We start from the raw sequence: 9536 nt of genomic DNA on the forward strand, positions 1-9536 counted from the left end.
TGTGTGTGTGTGTGTGTGTGTGTGTGTGTGTGTGTGTGTGGCCTTTCCCTCTTAGTGAGACCACTGCTGTTTATGACTGTGGAAAAAGGGCCTCACAGGAAACTTAATAAGCAATTTAAATATTCACAACAAGGAGAAAACCCACTAACATAACCTCATAACCTGCACAAAGTGGAGAACTAGTGCCCTGACAAACGTGTAGGTAGAGGAGTGATGCATCAGTAATGTGTAGGTACAGCAGTGATGCATCAGTATTGTTAGGGTTACCGGGAGTGCAAAAGGACCCATTTACATGACATTTACATTTTTGGCATTTAGCAGACGCCTTTATCCAAAGAGAATTACAACAAATACATTTGTCTAAGTAAGTGAATAATCGATCCATCAGTCATGGTAAGAAAAAGTAATCAGGCCATTGGCAGTTACCATGCTTTTTAAATTATTATTTCTAGTAGAGACTCTCTACCTTTGTAACAGTTGTATATTGGCCCTCTACCAGATAGGTTTGCATAGCTGCGTAGCATAGTCAAATAGTTGTTTGCTATATCAGTCTAACCAGCTAAAGATAGCGTTGAATGTCCCACTCTCTTACCTCTGTCATAGCCCTACTACGTATCCATTGCCTTGGGCCTGTTTATTTCTGTAAACATTATATAGCCTCCGTTTAACCTCTTAGTTCACAAGTGATCAAGGCATTTCAAGTAGATTCCACAGCAGGGGAATCTACGAGAAATCAAAGGACCGTCTTGTTACGCATGGAATGGAATGGAATGAGGACTGGTATCGAACACACTTCTGATATGTGTCTGATAGCGTTCCTTACTCCTTTCTGAGCATTATCAATCATTCTTCCTCCACTAAGCTGCATACAATTGCTTCAAACATGACCTGCTATCATGAATGGCACCTATATCGCTACTGCTTTCAACAGCGAGGAGCGTGATAGTGATTACAACCTCAGCTGCTCTGTGAGCCATATAAGTTAAGTCATTATACAGCTGATATCAAAGCACCCTCTTATCTGGCAAGATAAACAAACAATTAGCCGAATTGCAAAAAGGTGACTTCACTGAGCAGGAGCGAGAAAGTCAAGTATTGCGAGTCTCTACACACCTGTCCTTGTGGTCTTCTGTGGCTCAGTTGATAGAGCTTGGTGCTGACAATGCTTAGGTCGAAGGCTCGATTCCCACTGGGACCCTATATACTGAAAAGTGTATGCACTCACTGCAATGTAAGTTGCTTTGGATAGAGGCTAAATGGCATATATATTACAGCACAGCAACAACTGTTCGCCATGTCAAGCAGGGTGTAAGCAACTCTGTTTTAAGGTCGGACAGAAACCTGCTGATCTGGTCTGTACACTCATAACGACTGTAACCATGGAGACGGGTCGGTGTCTATAAGACTGTAACAACACAGACCAATCACACTGATCATCATTCCAATACTGAGTGAGGGAAAAAGAGTGAGGAAGTAGCTATCTACATGAACACAGTACCGTACATTCTTGTGATCATATCGTTGTATCAGCCTGCCTGGGAGTATAGCTATACTTCCACTGAATGATGGTGAGATAGTAGTAACATTGTAATAGTGGTAGTACAGTAACATTGTAGTAAGTAGTACCATTGTAATAGTATAGTAACATTGTAGTAACATTGTAAAGTAGTAGCACGGTAATCAGAGTAGTAAGTTACAGAACAGTCACCCATATTAAAACCACATAATCTGACATCCTCCTGCTTCGACCTCTGTGGCAAGCGTGATCATGCCTTGATTCCTGAATACAATATGATCATGACTCAGAGTCACAGGTTCAGCTGTACACACTCTGAGCCCCCCCTGACAGGCAGAGAACCAGCTAGGCAACTCTTCCCCAGCTGGACGTGTTTATAATTGTCCGTCAGATGACACAGGCAGCAGGCAGAGGGCCAAGGACTCCTCTGTCCCCTCACGTCTTCACGTCCGTTGCTCAACTCCCCACTGGTCAGTGTGGACAACGACAACGAGGCCTAATGCATTACATGGCAACTTGGTCATTTCCCGAGCGTTGGTATTAATTAGGTCTAAATCTGGATTAACACAATGGAAAGCCACACCTACCTGTCAACGACTACTGAAGAGTAATGTCAGTTGAAAATTAATTACAAACCATCCCGTTTTCTTACAACCTATCCCAAGATCCTGTGGTGCTCAGCTGTGCATAAATCATTGTTTATCGTTGGTACAGTCATTACGGAATGTTTGAAGAACTGTATTCGAACCCAACAGACCTGACAGTCTCCAGAATTGTGTGGTATATTAGTTAGGTGCTCCTGGTGGCCTAGTGGATAGTAAGTTGGACTGGTGATCAGGAGGTCATTAGTTCAAATGGGAATACCACCACTAGTGTGCCTTTAATTACTCCACTTAGCCCTAAATTACTCCAGGGAAATTGTTCCTGTAATCTCAAATTGTAAGTCGCTTTTGAACTCATGACCTTCTAATCACTAGTTCAACTCCCTATCCATTAGGCCACCACTATCCCATAATTGCCAACACTAGTGACCAGTACCGTGGGGGTATTACAACTGAGGTTACCATCTCAACCCAATTAATATTTAATATATAATATGTCGTTTAGCTGACGCTTTTATCCAAAGCGACTTACATTGCAGTGAGTGCGTTCTTTCAGTATATATGGTCCCAACGGGAAACAAACCCACAACCTAAGTGTTGTTGGCGCCATGCTTTGCCAACTGAGCCACAGAGGACCAGTTACCCCTCTAAACTCAGGACACCACAGCAACCACAGCCATCAACTGCAGATCCGAGTCACGGCACCAATGTAACAGGAATCACCCTGCTGCCAACAGTATTGATGCAAGTAGTCTTGAAACTTGCATTTTCTGTGTTGCCAAAATGCCAACATACGTGGCTGGCACCAAAATACCTGATTAACCAGCTACGCCACCGAAATGAAATTTGGTGGGTGTGGATATTTCAACTTGACTGAGTTTACCATCTCAACCCGGTTACACTAGCTTACAGAGTAAACACCCACATTTGTGTGTAACACACACAAACATAGCCTTGGCTAATACTCTGAATGTCAACTCTCAAGTGCAAACTGCTGACCTAACTGACCTCTTTCTGTTACAGTCAGCACAGAGCTGGGGGTGGATGGAGCCTAGTCTTCTAATGTCACACAGCCAGTCAGCCAGTCAGCCAGTCAGCCAGTCAGCCAGTCAGCCAGTCAGCCAGTCAGCCAGTCAGCCAGTCAGTCAGCCAGTCAGCCAGTCAGTCAGCCAGTCAGCCAGCCAGTCAGTCAGCCAGTCAGCCAGTCAGCCAGTCAGCCAGCCAGTCAGCCAGTCAGCCAGTCAGTCAGCCAGTCAGCCAGCCAGTCAGTCAGTCAGCCAGTCAGTCAGCCAGTCAGTCCATCTCAATACCTTAGCATCAATAAAAATGTCAGCCAACAAAACAAAGGCAGATTCCAATGTGTTTGAGACCATAGACCAAACAAGAGGCTCGTTGATCATGTGTTCTATTATACTTAACAGAAAGAGCCAACTAGAGAAGGACAGAGAGAGACAGGCGATGCATGGAGATGCTTCCAACAAGGAGTTGAATAGCAGCTCGGCTAAAGCTAATGACCACTGGACCCAGAGCCACACATGCATAATGTATATCTATGGCCCTCTAACCGAGTGATCACTTGCCTATTAGTATTTCTCAGTTAAAAGAGACATTATACAATGTGATCAACGTGCTGGATAAACAATTAAACGTGTGCAAATCACAAAGAAACCTTGCAACCTAAACTAAAGCTAAGAAATAATGGCAGTGTAACCCTCAAGATCTCTGTTGTGATCGTTGATCTCTGTTGATGATCGTTGTTTAGAAACGAATTAACTAATGATTGTAAACATTGCACAGTTTGTTATGTAACGTTAGACCTCTGATGTTTACAAACACTCTGATCGCGACAAGGATACATTGTTGCAAGATTGCAAACCCTGGAGCGTTGAGCCTCTTTGTAGCGATAGAAACTCCAAAGGACAAAAGCACCGATGAGCTTGAATTCAACAAAGATCCTTACACACCGAAAATATCCTTCGTTTAAATCCACACAGGCCCATTACCTTGCAACAACCGAAACAGGAAATGTCGGATTAAAAACACCATCATCGGCATAGGGAAAAACCACTCACCAAAGAAAGTTGGGAGAATGTAACTCCGCCATGACTACGATCGCTTGGTGGAGAAGTAGCCACTTGGTGACATCATCAACATTTGCGAATACACACACTCCTCCAGAGAGAGAGAGAGGGAGAGAGAGAGCGAGAGAGAGAGAGAGAGAGAGGGAGGGAGAGAGAGAGAGAGAGGGGGGGGGGGAGAGGGAGAGAGAGAGAGAGAGAGAGAGAGGGGGAGAGGGAGAGAGGGGGAGAGAGAGAAGGAGAAAGAAAAGGAGAGGGAGGGAGAGAAGGAGAGGGGGAGAGAGAGAAGGAGAGGGAGAGAGAGAGAGAGAGAGAGAGAGAGAGAAGGAGAGGGAGAGAGATAGAAGGAGAGAGAGAGAATACACACACTCCAGAGAGAGAGAGAGAATACACACACTCACAGAGAGAGAGAGAGAGAATACACACACTCACAGAGAGAGAGAGAGAGAGAGAGAATACACACACTCACAGAGAGAGAGAGAGAGAGAGAGAGAGAGAGAGAATACACACACTCACAGAGAGAGAGAGAGAGAGAGAGAGAGAGAGAGAGAGAGAGAGAATACACACACTCCCAGAGAGAGAGAGAATACACACACTTCCAGAGAGAGAGAGATTGTCAGGGGGAATGTCACGATGTGAAGCTGTACGTACGCCCCAGTGCAACCACCAATATTTGTCATCACAATGGATTGGGCCACAATATAGACCACTAGGACAGGACAGGCCTTTCTTTCCTATTCACTGTCCATCAGAATGCTCTGTTGTCCCCAAAATGTCAACCTTAACTACATGACGAAGCATTGGCTGACCTGACCGAGTCTGAATCAGAATGCATGATCTTTTCTGCCCAGGCACCAAAACGAATGCGTTGTTGGAAGATCAGTGAGGTCTGCATGACGACAGATATTGAAATTTGATCTGGGAGTTTTGACAAGCAATAATTGCCATCATATCCTTTACATCGCATAGGGGTGGTTGGGGAAATTGGTCACGTTGAGCTCTTACCCTGATTACGTGTTGGCCTTATTCAGTGTACAAGATATATGTATTGTATCATAATCATAATACTTGATTATAAGTAGGCCTAGTTACCACCTGGACAAATTGGAGAACTACTCTACTGACATATGACCACCTTCTGGTTAGACTATAATGGCTTGTGGCAAGAGTTAATTTCTAACACATGTCATATTGGTTCATATTAATGCGATGAATCTGAAATATCTGCATTGGAGGGCAGAAACTGTAAGCCTACTCTACCACATTTTCCTTAGGTTGACTTTTTGCTCGCTGTGTGTCTGTTCAGTTTGGAGTCCTCATGTAACACTGACAGCACTGCCACCCTATGGCAGATAGTGATGTAGTGTCATTGGCAGTGTGCTTACATTCACATTGACATTTTTGGTATTTAACAGACGCCTTTATCCAAAGCGACTTACAACAAATATATGTGTCTAGTTGTGTCGTGCTGAACACAATATAAAGCTTGGGAATCTGACTAAATAGACGCTTGGAAGAGAACTTAGATTTTCACGTTTCACTAAAAATAAATTATTGTATCACAGAATATTGCACTCATCAGCTATTTGACAGTGTTGAAGTAAAACGCGCAGGGGCAGTTCTGTGGAAAAGGACCCATAAGGGCCAACATGTGTAATTCATCAGAGCATATATAATATAATTGGCTGTCAAATGAAAGCTAAAGCCTGGTATATATCCATATAAGGATTTTCAAAAATATTAACAGATTTTTTTATCTGAGAGAGACCCCACACATGAAGATAAAAAATCATGTATTGAACAGCCTTGATCGTATTGTGTGTGGTGTGCGGCGTGCGCCGATATTCCCATTTCAGCACCCCACAGACATAAAGATCTGTCGTTATGACAGTCTAGACTAGAGTCTCGTTCCCCAAGCCAGAAATCTCGCGTGATCAAACATGATCTAACAGTACCCTGACTGACCTGTACGAGGCAGCCATGTGCGACAGGGCAAATAAAGTGCCGAAGAACGAAAAGAAGAAGTCAGCTCGCTTCTTGATTGGCTACATTCCATCCACGTCACAATCGGAATCGCGAGCAGGGTTGCCAGATGGGATTGACACTTTCCAATCTAGCAACAGTCTAAAACCGCTAATTCCACCCAAAAAAACGAGCCCATCTGGCAACCCTAGTCGGGAGCTGTCGGGAGTCGGGAGTTGCCCCCATAATAAGGATTTTTGGTTGTAAATATTGAACACGTTTAACATTTACGATTGTCGGCCCCGACCATTATCCGAGCAGATTGTCGGGAGAAATGGACTCTTAACACACCTCACACCACAGGATAATCTTATAGGATAATCTTTAGAGCCATCCGATAATCGGGCGTTTGCTGTCTTTGGTCGGAAGGGGGGAAATCGGCCCAAAATCGGCCAGATTATCTTTATGTGTGTACCCGGCTTTAGATATCTTATCAGTTTTCCTGTTTTAATAGGCACGTTATCAGTATGGTACCCTACACAAGACCAATTATAAGGTGATATACTGTTCTGTTTGGCCTTCAAGCCAGGTGCAGCAGGACACTTCTTTCTCAGCTCTCACGTCAAACACAAGACAACACTCAATTCATAGTTTTAGACCATTATAATCAAGGCCATTAGGTATTACATCATAGTGGCCAAAAGGGGAAGGACTCTGTGCTTTCTAAACGTATATAATATACTGTAAATCTGCAGAACAGAACCTTTCCTCCTGAGACCGCCTCAGGAGTTAGGTCCAGCTGATGCATCTCTGTACTCAACGTGTAACTTTCAATAAATATACCAAGTGTGCAACAGAGAACTTCTCTCCTCTTTCTTGGAGCAGTCGACAAAAGAACCGGATCAGATTTTATTCTAACAAGATCCACTTCACCTACTGTAGCTCAACAACCAAATTAGATATTTTCAAACTCAAGATATCATATGATAGCTAACAGCCCACTCTTTCCGCTGACATACTTTAATCTTAATTTTGAGTTTTGGGAAACCGTGTTTCTTGAAGTAAATGTGTTTTTTGTGTGTGTTTTTTTCACTGGGAATTGTCAGGAGTAGTCTGTGTGCAAGTGCATGGAGTTGTATGGTTTGTTAAACTTTGCTAACAAGGTTTAACAAACCTTGTTTTGCATACATTTGAAAGTGAAAGTCGAGTCCTAGCAACATTCTGCTATAGCAGGGAACAGCCCTTAGGTTGGTTTTGCTCTATCAACAAGTCTTGTCTCTCTCCTTGACGACTTGATGATGATTTATTCTGGAGTGCTGTAGGCTATGAAAACCTGTTTCTGAGCACCTCCACAAGCACTTCATGCAATGTTGCTGCTGAGTTGGCTAGTTTTACTCTCAACTTGTCTACAGTGTCAATCAAGTAGGGTCTTACCACTGCGGTGTTACACCAAGTGTGACTAGAGACCCCCCCCCCCCCATATAATTTATAATCTTCTAATAATAATCCCAGGAAATTGTCAACACAATCTGCTCCCATGGGGTGAATCCCAACAGTTGTACATGGCTTGTATATGGCTTGTTCCATCCCTTGTCTCCTTCCCTTGTGTCCTTCCCTCCTCCTGCTTTGATTTCGGCACTGGACAGGACTAAGCAAATCCCCGTGGTCCAGCAGTATTTGGAAAGTATAGGCCTATCTGAATTATCCAGATTCTGTCTTAGCTATTCATTCTGATCTACATGAAAAGTTTTGAAATACTGGGCTGCTGTGAGTGACAGCACTGGACAAGGACCAAGCAAATCCCCATGTTGGATTTCTTGTGTCCACATCTTCTCAGATCAGATCAGTGCTGATCAGGAGAAGATGAGGAGAGGAGGTTCGTTTGGACTATTGAGATTCACCCATGCAGGGCCGGTCCTAGGCATAGGCGAACTAGGCAGTCGCCTAGGGCGCCAAATGCCCCAAATGCCCCATTGTAAATGGGGGGCTCCAAATGCCCCATTGTAAATGATAATAATAAATACATTTTATTATATAATAATAAATACATTTTTACATTTCAATAATTTTGTCTCTATGACTTTCATGTCTCTATGAAAATATGTCTCAGCCTACTGTCTATTTTTGTCTTGAAACCATTGTTGTCCATATTTTTACTGTTGAATGTGTAGGTGGTGATGAGGCAAATCAAATCATACTCTCGCCTAAGGCACCTAAATGCCTAGGACCGGCCCTGCACCCATGCATGGTTAGAGATGGGCACCTTAGCAGAGAGAGCCTGAGGGACTGAGGTATTCCCCAAAGCTTGCATCATCTCATCTCACTACCACATCTGACTGCTGTTGTTGAAAACATTGAACAAAAATAAATCAATGTGATTGGATGGAGCTGCACATAGCTAATCAAAACAGATGCAAATAAAGAGAAACCAGAACAAACATTGTCTATCACTAAATTACAGGACAACGTTTATTTTCTATTGTAAAATCACTCAAATCCACTCTCTGTGTTCAGGTTTATAAAGAGCCCATAGCTACGTTATCATTATGTTATTATTGAGCTAAACTGCTATTGTTTTCCATACCGTGTGACGCACCTCAGCCTATTACACATGCAGATCGGGATTCCACTGTCTGATATTTTTCTTGGCTGAATTAATGATAGAACACATTCATTCATATGTACAAGCAATGATCTGTAGTAATGATCGAATAATACTACGGCTCGTTTTATCATTACAAAATAATCTGATCATGGTTCTATCAACAAAACAGGCTACTGTATGCATAATGGTGAGTTTAGAATTATAAGGTTCTATCTCCGTTTAGGGCAGTTCAGAGATATTGAGCGTCAAAGTTTCTACATTCCATTATGTTTTGTGAGATGGAACCTTTGTATTTTATGAATTACTAACTCAAAAATGTTAGTTTTAACCCTAACCCTAACCCTAACACCTAATGGATCAGATTATGTAAAAAAAACTACATTTTGACCAAAATGGAGATCCTAGAACCTTATAATTCTAACGTCACGATATTCTAACGGTTCATGATTCTATGATTTTTATTTATGAAAGGTGGTGTCTCCAAGAGCACATCCATAGGTTGGGTAGAATACAGCGAGGCCGTGTGCAGAGGGGCATTCTCCACGGGGAGCGAATTTGCGGAACCTAGGATGGTAGGGGAAGGTAGGGCAACTCGCCAGCCAATGAGGGGGCTCTTCACGAGTGCTTCACCAACCAATCAGGTAGCGGTATTGCCCTACCTTCCCCTACCATCCTAGGTTTCGCAAATTCGCCCACGGCGAGCAGGGGAGGGAGGGGGGGTGCCAAGCCTCACGGTGCCGTGCGCAAACCCGCGTGTGGCGCAGAGGAGAGAG

The sequence above is a fragment of the Nansenia antarctica genome, assembly GCF_963989245.1.
Source record: "Nansenia antarctica genome assembly, chromosome: 15".
NCBI classification, from domain to species: Eukaryota; Metazoa; Chordata; class Actinopteri; order Argentiniformes; family Microstomatidae; genus Nansenia; species Nansenia antarctica.